Source organism: Globicephala melas, chromosome 9 (genome assembly GCF_963455315.2).
Source record: "Globicephala melas chromosome 9, mGloMel1.2, whole genome shotgun sequence".
Lineage (NCBI taxonomy): Eukaryota > Metazoa > Chordata > Mammalia > Artiodactyla > Delphinidae > Globicephala > Globicephala melas.
In genome coordinates, this window is record NC_083322.1 from 37,129,402 (window position 1) to 37,144,434 (window position 15,033).

Genomic DNA, 15,033 nt, shown 5'->3' on the forward strand with positions numbered 1-15,033 from the left:
AAACACGACGATCCAAAACTTATGCGATGCAGCAAAAGCAGTTCTAAGAGAGAAGTTCATAGCTATACAAGCCTACCTCAAGAAACAAGAAAAATCTCAAACAATGTAACCTTACACCTAAAGGAACTAGAGAAAGAAGAACAAACAAAACCCAAAGTTAGTAGAAGGAAAGAAATCATAAAGATCAGAGCAGAAATAAATGAAATAGAAACAAAGAAAACAACTGCAAAGATCAATAAAACCAAAAGCTGGTTCTTTGAGAAGATAAACTAAATTGATAAGCCACTAGCCAGACTCATCAAAAAAAGAGGGAGAAGACTCAAATCCATAAAATTAGAAATGAAAAAGGAGAAGTCACAACAGCCACTGCAGAAATACAAAGCATCCTAAGAGACTACTACAAGCAACTCAATGCCAATAAAATGGATAACCTGGAAGAAACGGACAAATTCTTAGAAAGGTATAACCTTCCAAGACTGAACCAGGAAGAAACAGAAAATATGAACAGAACAATCACAAATAATGAAATTGAAACTACGATTAAAAATCTTCCAACAAACAAAAGTCCAGCACCAGATGGCTTCACAGCTGAATTCTATCAAACATTTAGAGAAGAGCTAACACCCATCCTTCTCAAACTCTTCCAAAAATTTTCAGAGGAAGGAACACTCCCAAACTCATTCTATGAGGCCACCATCACCCTGATACCAAAACCAGACAAAGATACTACAAAAAGAGAAAATTACAGACCAATATCACTGATGAATATAGATGCAAAAATCCTCAACAAAATACTAGCAAACAAAGGATCATACACCATGATCAAGTGGGATTTATCCCAGGGTTGCAAGGATTCTTCAATATATGCCAATCAATCAGTGTGATACACCATATTAACAAATTGAAGAAGAAAAACCATATGATCATCTCAATAGATGCAGAAAAAGCTTTTGACGAAATTCAACACCCATTTATGATAAAAAAAACTCTCCAGAAAGTGGGCATAGAGGGAACCTACCTCAACATAATAAAGGTCATATACGACAAACCCACAACAAACATCATTGTCAATGGTGAAAAACTGAAAGCATTTCCTCTAAGATCAGGAACAAGACAAAGATGTCCACACTTGCCACTATTATTCAACATAGTTTTGAAAGTCCTAGCCACAACAATCAGAGAAGAAAAAGAAGTAAAAGGAATACAAATTGGAAAAGAAGTAAAACTGTCACTGTTTGCAGATGCCATGATACTATACATAAAGAATGTTAAAAATGCCACCAAAAAACTACTAGACCTAATCAATGCATTTGGTAAAGTTGCAGGTTACAAAATTTAGGCACAGAAATCCCTTGCATTCCTATACACTAATGATGAAAAATCTGAAAGAGAAATTAAGGAAACATGCCCATTTACCATTGCAACAAAAAGAATAAAATACCTAGGAATAAGCCTACCTAGGGAGACAAAAGACCTGTATGCAGAAAACTATAAGACACTGCTGAAAGAAATTAAAGATGATACCAACAGATGGAGAGATATACCATGTTCTTGGATTGGAAGAATCAATATTGCGAAAATGACTATACTACACAAAGCAATCTACAGATTCAATGCAATCCCTATCAAATTACCAATGGCATTTTTTTTTTTTTTAACAGAACTAGAACAAAAAAATCTTAAAATTTGTATGGTGACAACAAAGACCCCGAACAGCTAAAGCAGTCTTGAGGGAAAAAAACGGAGTGGAGGAATGAGACTCACCTGACTTCACACTACAAAGCTACAGTAATCAAGACAATATGGTACTGGCACAAAAACAGAAATATAGATCAATGGAACAGGATAGAAAGCCCAGAGATAAACCCACGCACCTATGGTCAACTAATCCATGACAAAGGAGGCAAGGATATACAGTGGAGAAAAGACAGTCTCTTCAGTAAGTGGTGCCGGGAAAACTGGACAACTACATGTAAAAGAATAGAATTAGAACACTCCCTAACACCATACACAAAAATAAACTCAAAATGGATTAGAGACCTAAATGTAAGACCGGACACTATAAAACTCTTAGGGGAAAACATAGGAAGAACACTCTTTGACATTAATCACAGCAAGATCTTTTTTGACCCACCTCCTAGAGAAATGGAAATAAAAACAAAAATAAACAAATGGGACCTAATGAAACTTCAAATCTTTTGCACAGCAAAGGAAACCATAAACAAGACAAAAAGACAACCCTTGGGCTTCCCTGGTGGCTCAGTGGTTGAGAGTCAGCCTGCCGATGCAGGGGACACGGGTTCGTGCCCCAGTCCGGGAAGATCCCACATGCCGTGGAGCGGCTAGGCCCATGAGCCATGGCCACTGAGCCTGCGTGTCTGGAGCCTGTGCTCCGCAACTGGAGAGGCCACAACAGTGAGAGGCCCACGTACCGAGAAAAAAAAAAAAAAAGACAACCCTCAGAACGGGAGAAAATATTTGCAAACAAATCAATATACAAAGGATTAATCTCCAAAATATATAAACAGCTCATGCAGTTCAATATTAAAAAAACAAACCACCCAATCAAAAAATCGGCAGATGACCTAAATAGACATTTCTCCAAAGTTGACATACAGATGGCCAAGAGGCACATGAAAATGTGCTCAACATCTCTAATTATTAGGAAAATGCAAATCAAAACTACAATGAGGTATCACCTCACACCAGTTAGAATGGGCATCATCAGAAAATCTACGAACAACAAATGCTGGAGACGGTGTGGAGAAAAGGGAACCCTCTTGCACTGTTGGTGGGAATGTAAATTGATACAGCCACTATGGAGAACAGTACGGAGGTTCCTTAAAAAACTAAATATAGAATTACCATATGACCCAGCAATCCCACTACTGGGCATATACCCAGAGAAAACCATAATTCAAAAGACACATGCACCCCAATGTTCATTGCAGCACTATATACAATAGCCAGGTCATGGAAGCAACCTAAATGCCCACTGACAGACGAATGGATATAGAAGATGTGGTACATATACACAATGGAATATTACTCAGCCATAAAAAGGAACGAAACTGGGTCATTTGTAGAGGTGTGGCTGGACCTAGAGACTGTCATACAGAGTCAATTAAGTCAGAGAAAAATATCGTATATTGATGCATATATGTGGAATCTAGGAAAATGGTACAGATGAACCTGTTTGCAAGGCAGAAATAGAGACACAGATGTAGAGAAGAAATGTATGGACACCAAGGAGGGAAAGCATGGGTGGGGGTGGGATGAATTGGGAAATTTGGATTGACATATATACACTAATATGTATAAAATAGATAAGTAATAAGAACCTGATGTATAAAGAAAAAATAAAATTCAAAAAAACAAACATCAAAACAAACAAATAAAAAGTGAATATGTGACTTGATGGATGTATTAATTAACTTGACAGGGGAATTCTTTCACAATGTATATACATTTATCAAATATATCAAATCATCACATTGTATACTTTAAAAACCCTACTATTTTATTTGTGAAATATACCTCAGTAAACATGGAGAAAAACTTCTGTGTAAAAACAAACTAAATAATCATATCTTTTTGCAGAAAATGAAGTTTTTTTTAAGTTTTGCATTTTTGTGATATTAGACATTGAATTGAATCAAAGAGTATACTTCGTAGCAAGATCACTCTTGGAATTTATCCCAGAGTAATGAAAATTTATGTCCTGCAAAAGTCTGTACATCAGTGTTCACAACAGCATTATTTTTAATAGCCCCAAACTGGAAACAACTCAGATGACCTTCAACAGATAAACAGTCAAACAAGGTTTATATCCATACAATGGAATACTACTCAGTAATAAAAAGGAATGAGCTACTGCAAAAACCTGGATGGACCTCAAGGTCATTATGCTGAGTGAAAAAAAACCAATCTTAATAGGTTTACTCAGTGTGATCCCATTTATGTAACAGTCTTGAAATAACAAAACCATAGATATGGAGAATGGATTAATGCTTGTCAGGGGATGGGGAGAGGGATTGGGTGAAAATATACAGCGATAGCAAGAGGGAGTTCTTTTGTGGTGATGAAAATTTCTCTACCTTAATTCTGGTAATGATTACACAAACCTATACATGGGATAAAACTGCATAGAACTACGTGCACACGCGCACACATGCATGATTTCAAGTTAAAAGAAAGTGAGGGGGGCTTCCCTGGTGGCGCAGTGGTTGAGCCTGTGCTCCGCAACGGGAGAGGCCACAACAGTGAGAGGCCCGCGTACTGCAAAAAAAAAAAAAAAAAAAAAAAAAAAGTGAGGGAAAACTCGCTTTTCCTCTCTTCTCAACAACACTTCTGACACCCAGTGCTTGGGGTTCTTCCCGACCCCAACCAATTCTCCAACTGACTGGGTACCAATTAGGTGTCCTACAATTCAATTATGCACAGGGAATTACACGACCCCACAGGTTAAGGGTTCAGTCTCCTAAAACTGCTCCCTCCTTCAGATGCCAATGCCAAGTACTCAGTTCCCAGGTTGCCTACAAATTGGTGTTTCCTATGACCCCCTCCTCAGGTTCAATAATTTGTTATAATGATTCACACAACTCAAAGGAAACACTGACTTACAATTACTGGCTTATTATAAAGGATATGATAAAGGATACAGATGAACAGCCAGATGCACAGGTACAGAGGGTGACATTTTGTGTCCCTGCCCCATTTCTCTGCAGGATACTCCTGCATTTTGCCCTGACCGGTCTGCAACAATGTTGGGATAAGAGTGACACATTTCCCCTTTCTCCCTTGAGAAACTGATTACAAACACAAAATAAATAGGCTTCAACCACAGTGAAACTCTGATCCTCCTTCCCGATGGTTTTTCTTGTTTTCCTTCTGTGGCCTTTGTCTAATCAGGCCCTCAGCGTGTGGTCACTCTGTGAGATTGGAAACAGGTGTTCTCATGCAGTGACTCTCCCCCCACCCCTTAACTAATTCAAGAATTCTTTTCATCTAAAATCCTGGGACTTCAAACTCAGAAATTGTGTCTGAAGCAAAAATAGCAGATGGAGCTTAATATCAAGACAGATTCTCATCCTTTCAGGTGGTTCCACTTGCAAAACAGAGGGAAGAATCTGGAAATGAGCTTCGTTTTGTGGAGTGAATTGTGCTTTCCGTGTTCTGCAGTTGCTAAAACACCAGAACGTGCTTCTTGTGGCAGTTACCTCTCAGTACACCGGAAGGTCTGAGGTCTATATTCACATATACATCAAGAGGAGAAGAATTAAGGTTCATACCTGGATAACTCAGGTCTTCGCAAACCCTTCTTACCCTTCTTACCCCTCAGGCACAGGTGGCTTAGGGCTTAACTCGGTTTACACTTCCTATGTGGCTCCATAAAACCATTAGCGTCCCTGGTACCTGAGGAGCATTGGCATTTTATTTCCTCCGTGGTGAACACAGATTGATCAGGAACCCCACAGGCATGAGTGTATGCAAACCAACAATGACTTTGTTGTAGAAATGGTGTGCTGTATACTGACGGCCTTGTGATCCACTTGCTGTTTTCTTTTTTTTTTTTTTTTGCGGTACGCGGGCCTCTCACTGCTGTGGCCTCTCCCGTTGCGGAGCACAGGCTCTGGACGCGCAGGCCCAGCGGCCATGGCTCACGGGCCCAGCCGCTCCGCGGCATGTGGGATCTTCCCGGACCGGGGCACGAACCCGTGTTCCCTGCATCGGCAGGCAGACTCTCAACCACTGTGCCACCAGGGAAGCCCCAGTTGGTGTTTTTTTAAAGAGTTTTGGTTCTTCTACTTACACACGGCCAGGAGTTAGGCTACTAGTTCTGGGACTGTTTTTCAAAGGCTACTCTCCCTGATTGTTTTGCTGACACCCAAAACAAAACTTTTTCTAACGATGAGGTAGATATTTAAAAAAACAACAGTGTGAAGCATCAGCCTACTCTCAAGGGACACTGGTATGCAATTGAAAACAGCTTCTACCCTAGAATCTGCATAGATCCGATGCTTAAAGACTGATGCTTGGCGCTTATTGAACACCTTGATGTCAGTCGTCACACATCCAGAAATGTATATACCGAGAGGCTTGCTTTCTAACCCGAAACAAAAAGATGAAGAGCCTTGTATTACTTTTCTATTTCTGCCCTAACAAACAACTGCAGCAGCGTAAAACAATACAAACTTATTACCTTATAGTTCTGTAGGTCAGAAATCCGATATAATGGTCACTGGGCTAAAATCAAGGTGTTGGGAGGACTGCATTCCTTTCTGGAGGCTCCCGAATAGAATTGGTTACCTTATTTTTCCAGCTTCCTGAGACTTCCCACGTTCCTCAGCTCACGGCCTCCTTCCTCCATTTTCAAAACCAGCAAAATGGGTTCCACTCACGCCCTCCGGTTCTCAGCAGCTGAGAGTGGTTCTCTGCTTTTAAAGACTCATGCGAGTAGATTGGTTCCACCTGCAAATCCAGACTACTCCCACCTTCTCCAGATCTTTAACGTTAACAATTCCTGCAAAGTCACTGTTGCCATGTAAGAAAAATTCAAAGGTTCCAGGGAGTAAGATGTGGGCATCTTTAGGGGGCATTTATGCTGCCTACCACAGGCCTTTATACAGAAGCATGCCAGGCTCATTGCATACACCATGTGTCTTAGTTTGCCCGGACTGCTATAACAAAGTGTCATAGACTGAGTAGCTGGTAAACAGCAGAAACATATTTCTCACTGTTCTGGAGGCTGGAAGTCTGAGATAGCAGCGCCAGCCTGGTCAGAGTCTAGTGAGAGCCCTCTCCTGGGCTGCAGACTGCCAATTTCTTATATCCTTACATGGTGAAGAGCAGAGAGAGAGAGGAAGCAAAGCTCTCTCCTGTCTTTTCATAAGCGTACTAATCCCATTCATGAGGACTTCACCCTCATGAACTAATTACCTCCCAAAGGCTCCCCTCTTAATATCATCACACGGGGGGGTTAGGATCTCAAAGCATAAATGTGTGGGAACACAAACATTCAGTTCATAGCACCATAACGACCTCCTAGTGCTCCTGTTTTACCAAAACACAGGTAATTGAGAGCTTACAGGATGACTGCAGTCTACTCTCATCAGCTGTTACTGTTGGAGATTTACATTCCAAATCACGCACAGCCTGATGAAAGCCCTGTTGCCTTGGTGACAAAGCTGTGGCCCTTCTCTCAACAGTAAAATTTGGGGCTTTTTAGATCATGTGTTGAGAAACACACGATGCACAATCCAAGAGGAAGAGGAGTTTACATTCATTACGTTTCTACTCTTAAAAAAGTCTCACCTTTACGAGCTGTATCTCACAGGTGCCTCTGTCTTCTGCCTCAGGGTTGAGTTTGGACAATGGGATGCACTGGCAGATCAGAGGGTTTGATGAGAGCTCGAGGAATATATTCTGTCACTCTCCACCCCTTTGGGGCTCAGTTGGGCGGTGTCCGCTTTCCTCTCCCCAAGATGTCAGGGTCTATTGGGAATCCCCTCTCCTGTTCCCTGCCCTTGGCCTTGGAGGCCTAGGAGTTGTCATGGCTCCCATTGCTGATCCTGCCTGTCCCTGCCCACACCTCGACAAGCACTTCCTTCATTAAACTCTCCTCCATTATCCGGTTTAGGTGTGCCAACCTTGTCTGGCCAGAGCCCTGTCTGATACACCTGGGGCGCCAGCATCTCATGATCTTGGACACGTTACTTAACCTTCTCAAACCTCAGTATTTCATATCTGAAATGGAGATAAAAATAGCTACCTCATGGGGCAGTGATGATGACTGAATTATTTAATTCATATACATCTTAACACAGTCTTTGGCACATAGTAAACATTTAAATGTATTTTTTTGCCAAAACAAAGGAAATGGATCCTCTGAGGAACTGCAAGTTCCATTTGGATCCAAATATTCCACCAAGTTATTTCTTAAAATGCACTTTTTGCTCCAATGAAAAAGTTATTTTGAGCAACTATTAAACTAAGGTCTTTGGATTTACCAATAAACAATTGCTAGTGATGTTGCTGGAGGTACCCAAACAGTCCCCACCTACTAACTGAGGGACGTTCAAATTCAAGCATCTTTACTTTATAACTTGATGCTTCCGAAATTTTCTAGTATGACACTGAGATTCTGCTTTCTAGTTTTCTGGATATAGAATGATTTAAATAATGTAAGCAGAGAACTGTGATGGTAGAATAGGTAATATTTCTAATGAAAGTCCGTCTATAAGTCAGTTCAGATGCATTAGCTGCTTCTCAGCTTACAAAGAGTTTACATCATGATCTGCTTATAAGTATAGGAATATAAAGGTAGAATTTTTAAAAGCACACTCAACATTTACAAGGCGATGCTTATCATGGAATCAGGAGAAGGACGAAATTGCAAAAAACTACAGCAAGTCTTTAGTATTTTGGTGCATAAAGAAACAAGTTCAGGGCTTCCCTGGTGGCACAGTGGTTAAGAATCCGCCTGCCAATGCAAGGGACAGGGGTTCAAGCCCTGGTCCAGGAAGATCCCACATGCCGTGGAGCAACTAAGCCCGTGTGCCACAACTACTGAGCCTGTGCTCTAGAGCCCACGAGCCACAACTACTGAGCCCGCATGCCACATCTATCAAAGCCTGTGCACCTAGAGCCTGTGCTCCACAACAAGAGAAACCACCACAGTGAGAAGCCCACGCACAGCAACGAAGAGTAACCCCTGCTCCCCACAACTAGAGAAAGCCCGTGCGCAGCAATGAAGACCCAACACAGCCAAAAGTAAAAATAAATTTAAAAAAAAAGAAACAAGTTCAGAGACAGGTAGATTTGGAATTGGAGCTTCTCATGTCACCTTTTCAGATATAGATGGAAAAACTAATTTAACAGCTGGCACCAGACCATTTAGGCAGTGTTGCTATTGTTGGTTTAAGACTACACACTGAAAGATCACCCTCAGAGGAAGATAAGGCCCTGAGGGTGTGATCTATAAGAAGACTGAACTGCTCTGAATAAGAAATAACAGAAATTTGGTGGTGAGGGAAAGCAGAGAAGGGAAGGAAGCAAAGGTGGGGTTAGGAGATACAAGAGGAAAAAGCCATGTTAGATGGCTAGAGCTGGAAAAAGTTAAAGTTGCGTGCCTTGTTGCTGTGGTTTAACCACCAATTCCCCAAATCATCGATAAAGACTGCTACACACTCAAATTCCTCACCTGTGAGATTTTCTCAAGAAGGAAATGGGGCAGTTGTCCACATCTGGGTCAGCACTCAGCAGAAAAAAGTGGAGTAGGAGTGAGGGTGGGGACCAGACAAAAGTGACACTAAGAGTTCAGCAGAAGTGGGAACTCAGAGCAGATACGTCCATAGAAATGTGAGTTCTAAGATCTTTGTGAAAATATCAGGGAAAGCATTAGACTTCCCACAGGGCAGAACAAAAAGACTTAGACCAATTTTATTTAAATCTGAAAGGGCAGGATGACCTCAGCTGATATCTGAATTACAATTTATCAGGGATCCAAGTGAAAAAAATAGAAATATGAAATTAGAGCTACTGGTGTCTATGTTGAGAGAGCTGTATTCTTATTGTTAGTATTTTCTGGAACCCATATTTTGGTAGTTCTTGCTGAATCCATACTAAACAGAGAGTAAGAGCTTCAAGTCTGTTAAAAGATCACTCAAATTTTTTCTTTGATAAGAGACAGCCATTGCTGAAACACTGTACCAACAGCGGGGAAAATGCAGTTCATGGCATTAGATTTACACACATGAAGGCTTTAAAATGGTTTATTTAATTAGTTGTTTACTGTCAAGCATCTATTGACTTCCAAATCTATGCTGGCACATTGAATGAATACAAACCATTGCCTTATTCTGTGACAGATCACCTTTTAGAGGTCAACTACAAAATACCACATGGCATCAGTGTTCACTCTTCAAGAACACTCTTTTCAATAAAATAAAAAGACACATGCACAGCATACACACAAACATACACACACCCACACACACATCCTCTTATTTTCTGAATCAACATGTTTTACAATGATCTCCAAAGCCATGTAGTTTGCATTGATCATAACGGTTGCTAAGCTTTTGCAGTTTGCAACGATCATAGCCTCTTTGTGGACATTTTGTGTGGCTTAAGACTTTTGCCCTGGGCTTACGGCTTCACATTTTCGTCCAAGCGAAAAAGAGCTGTATGTAACATTGATGTTCTAGGCCACTGTCAATTAAAGAACCCAGACTCTGTTGGGCCACCTCCAGTGGAAGTGTTGATGTTGGAAGATTTTCCATACTCACCTCTTAGCTTGTGAAAGGATATAAATGATCAAATATGATCTTGTTTGGAAAAACAACTGACTGAGCAATTTAGCAAGCGTTTCCCCAACATGATGGAGACCCCTCATGGTGAAAGTAAATTTTTCATTGTCATTCACCATGTTTCCTTGACCTCATTATATGAAAGTCACCTCACATCTATCAATCACCTGTTCTCCTGAAAACCAGTGTGCCCAGGGAGCTTATAAATAAGTGAAGAGACAAAGCAGGCAAAGCCTATATGTATATATATATATTCAGAATAACCTATCTGTGATGTCTAATTTTATGTGTCAACTTTTCTGAGCCACAGTGACTAGATTTTGGTCAAATGTTATTCCAAATGTTTCTGTGAAGGTGTTTTTTTTTGGGGGGTGAGATTAACGTTTAAACTGGTAGACTTCAAGTAAAGAACATTACCCTCCATAGTGTGGGAGGGCCTCATCCAAAAAGTTGAGTCTTAATAGAACAATGACTGACCTCTCCTGAGCAAGAAGGAATTCTGCCAGCAGACTGCCTTGGGACTCAAACTACACTCTTCCCTGAGTCTCCAGCCTACTGGCCTCCCCCATCAGACTTGCCAAACCTCCACAATCACATGAGCCAATTCCTTGAAATCAATCTCTCTCTCTCTCCCTCTCTCCATACACACACACACACACACACACACACACACACACACACACACACAGTTGGTTCTGTTTCTTTGGATAACCCTAATGAATATACTACCAAAGCCATTTTTATATTTTAGTAGAAGTAACACCCACAACAAAAGTCTTGGCCTAGAATTCACACTTACTTTGAAGAATTATTCTAGAGAAAAATTTGGGTGTTATATATTGGTTTTTAAAGTATTCTAACTAATCCTAGCTTCAGCTCAATCTTCTGAAGCAAAGGTTGCAGCTATGAGCCATTTCATTGGCAGTACTTATGCGACAAATATTTTTGGAATACCTATTTCATGCAAAGCACTGTTCTAAATGTTGAGGATAAAGCAGAGGATAAAGAGACCAAAATCCCTGCTTTCATGGAGTTCATATCCTAATGGAAGGAGATAGAAAGGAAACAAATTTATATTAGTCAGGTGGTGATAAGTACAGAGAATTGAACTAAAATAGTTACCCTGCTTTAGGCTGGAGAGTGATGAGATAAGGTGTGTTTGTAGGATTTTATATGGAGTGTTTGGAGTAAGTGCCTTTTTTTTTTTTTTTTTTTTTTTTTGCTGTATGCAGGCCTCTCACTGCTGTGGCCTCTCCCATTGCAGAGCACAGGCTCCGGATGCACAGGCTCAGCGGCCATGGCCCACGGGCCCAGCCACTCCGTGGCATGTGGGATCTTCCTGAACTGGGGCACGAACCTGTGTCCCCTGCATCGGCAGGTGGACTCTCAACCACTGCGCCACCAGGGAAGCCCAGTAAGTGACATTTTAGCAGAGATCTAAATGAAGTGAAAGAGAGTCATGCAGATTGATGAGTGGGAAGAGATCCCAGCACAGAGCGCATCAAGGGCAAGCGCTGTGGGCAGAAATGTGTCCAGGGTATTAGAGAAACACAAGGAGGGCAGTGTGTCTGGAGAGGAGTGAGCAAGGGAGCGTGATAGGAGATGAAGCCAGAGAAGTTCCCAGGACTTGATCATGTAGGGCCTTGTGGGTCATGGAGATGACTTAGGATTTTGTTTGGAATTAGCTGGAAAACAAAGGGAATGTTTTGAGCAGACGCTTTACATAATTGAACTTAAGCTTTAGCAGGCTCCCTTAAGCTACTCTGGAGAACAGAGTACGTGTGTATGTAGAGCATTTGCAAAGGTTAGAGAGAGAAATGGTGGATGAAGGGGACTAGTTGGAGACGATGCCAATAATCCTACCAGGAAATGATGATAATGGAACAGTAGAGTTGGGTATATTTCAAAGGTAGAGCTGACAGAACTGAAAAAGAAAGAGAGGAGTCAAGGATGACTTCATGTTTTTTGACTTGAACAACTAGAAGAATGGCGTTGACTTTATTGAGACCGAAACGTCTGGGAGAGGAACAATGCGGGGGAGGGGTGTGAGTGGAGGCACAGGAGAATGCATTAAGGATCTGGTTTTGGACATGTTGCATTTGAGACGTCAATTAGGCAATGAAGTACAAGTGTCAAGAAGATAGTTAGGTACATGAGTGTGGAGTTCAGGGGTGAGGTCTCAGCCCAAGATATATATTTGGGAATTGTCAGTGTTTAGGTGGTTTATAAAGGCCATGAGATTGGATGAAATGCCCCTGAAGATAAATACAGAAATTGAAAAGTCTGAGGACAAAGTCTTGGGACACTCCAGTGTTTAGAGGTCAGAAGAAGAGCTCCGTCAAGGCAAGGAGACTGAGGAGGAGCGGCCAATGATGTAGAAGAAAACCTCAGAGAAAGTGAGGTCTTGGAGGACAAGTGAAGGAAGTGTTTCAAATAAAGCAAAGTGATCGACAGGTCAAGTATAATGAGGACAGAGACTTAAACACTGGATTTATCAATGTGGAGGTTTATCAGAATCTTGTTAACAGGAATTTGAGTACAGTAGAGGAAACAAAAGCCTAATCAGAGTCTAATTCAAGAGTGACTTAGAGGAGAAGAGTATAGACAAAAATATAGACAACTCTTTTCAACAAAGAGTTAAAAGGGAACAGAGAATGGAGTTCTGGAAATGTTAACTGGAGAGGGATCTAGGGAGGGTTTTTTTAAAAATGTTTTTTGGATTTTTAATTTTTTAGGTTAGAGACTTAACAACAAGCATATAACCTAATGGGGATGATCAGGGTGGGGGGGCAGGGGGCAACTGATAAGGCAGGGGTGAAAAGGAATAGAATCAGTGCACAAGGTTGGATTAGATAGGGAAAGAGGCAAAGATGCAGAGAGGCTGGTAGATTTGGTGGTGGAAGTGTGGGGAAGCTCTCCTTTAACTGGCCAATTTATTTCAGTGAAATAAAAGTGGTAAGCCGAGAAAGAAGATAAGTGGAGAGATGTTAAATGCCAGAAACTTTCTTTTCTGGCAGTGGTTCTCTATTTTCCGTAGTTGAATTTAAGGAATTGGGAGAAGGAGACTTTTTATCTAATCCTTTACAAGCAGAAGGTGTTTACAGTTGAGAACATCTTTGAGTTTACTTTGGAAAGAGATTGACCAAGAACACCTGCCAGCTTTCTCATTGCCTAACCTGGCTTTCACTGTTCCAAGCCCCAGGGTCTGTCCGGTGTCATTACTAATGGGAATACAAACTTGACTTTTTCTATCTCAACCTAGATAAGAATTTATGAGTGGTCCTGTTAGCAGTACCTTTCTGATGAATAATAACTTTTTTGCTCAAGTAAGGTCTGAGCCTTTGAGCACGACTGTCATTTAGTATACGTGTTGACCAGAGATGTGCCCACTCTGCCCTGGAAACATACACAGTGTGTCACTGATATGTCTTTATGAAATTCCAGCAGGCTATCATTTTCTAGCAATAAAGAGGGAAATATAGCAGCACTATTCACAATAGCCAAGACATGGAAACAACCTAAATGTCCATTGACAGATGAATGGATAAAGAAGATATGGTATATATATATACAATGGAATACTACTCAGCCATAAAAAAGAATGAAATAATTCCATTTGCAGCAACATGGATGGACCTAGAGATTATCATACTAAGTGAATTAAGTCAAAAAGAGACAAACACCATATGATATCACTTATATGTGGAATCTAAAATATGACACAAATGAACTTCTCTATGAAACAGACTCACAAACATAGAGAACAGACTGGTTGCCAAGGTGGAGGAGGGTTGGGGGAGGGATGGATTGGGAGTTTGGGATTAGCAGATGAAAACTATTATGTATAGAACATATAAACAAGAAGGTCCTACTGCATAGCACAGGGAACTAGATTCAATATCCTGGGATAAACCATAATGGAAAAGAATATGAAAAAGAGTATATACGTATGTGTAACTGACTCACTGTGCTGCACAGTAGAAATTAACACAACACTGTAAATCAGCTATACTTGAATAAAATAAATTTTAAAATGGAAAAAAAAGAATTTATGAGTAAAACTTGTTACAGGTGCTGCACTGGCTCTTGCTACTTGTTCCTTGTTCTCAAATGAAAGTCTAATCCCCAAAGGAGTTAAGAACACCTGCTTTGGAGTTATTACTAAGCACTCATTTTTAAAAACTCATTTCTCCTGACAACTTACAAAGAAAATAAAACAAGTACCTGTTGAGTACTCACTGTATGCATGGGACTAATTTTTTATAAGATCCGTGAAGTAAAAGAAGCAATAATTCTCTGACTCAACTGCTGAAGGTAAATTTCTTAAAATTCTTATAACTACTCATATAACTGCTCATCCTTGAAAAAGTATTCTACTTGATCGTTAAAATATTATTAAGGGGTAACATTTTGATGTGCCAGAGGGTGCTTTAAGGTTCAATACCAGTATTTTTGTTTCTTGGAAGATCCTTTTTTCCTTTTGAATTTCTATATTGAATTCAGGGCTTTCCCTTCCTGGGGCTGGTTCCACTATAACAAGTGTGGGAAAACAGGGAGGAGGAAGGAAACTAACATTTAGCATCCAATATCTGTCAGGCATTTTCAAGGAGTTATTTAAATTTTAAAAGAATATGGTGAGACATGTCTTTGAGTTTCTATTTTGCAAATTAGAAAACTGGTACAATAAAAGTAGCTCTAAACCACTGGCATCATGGAGAGTTGT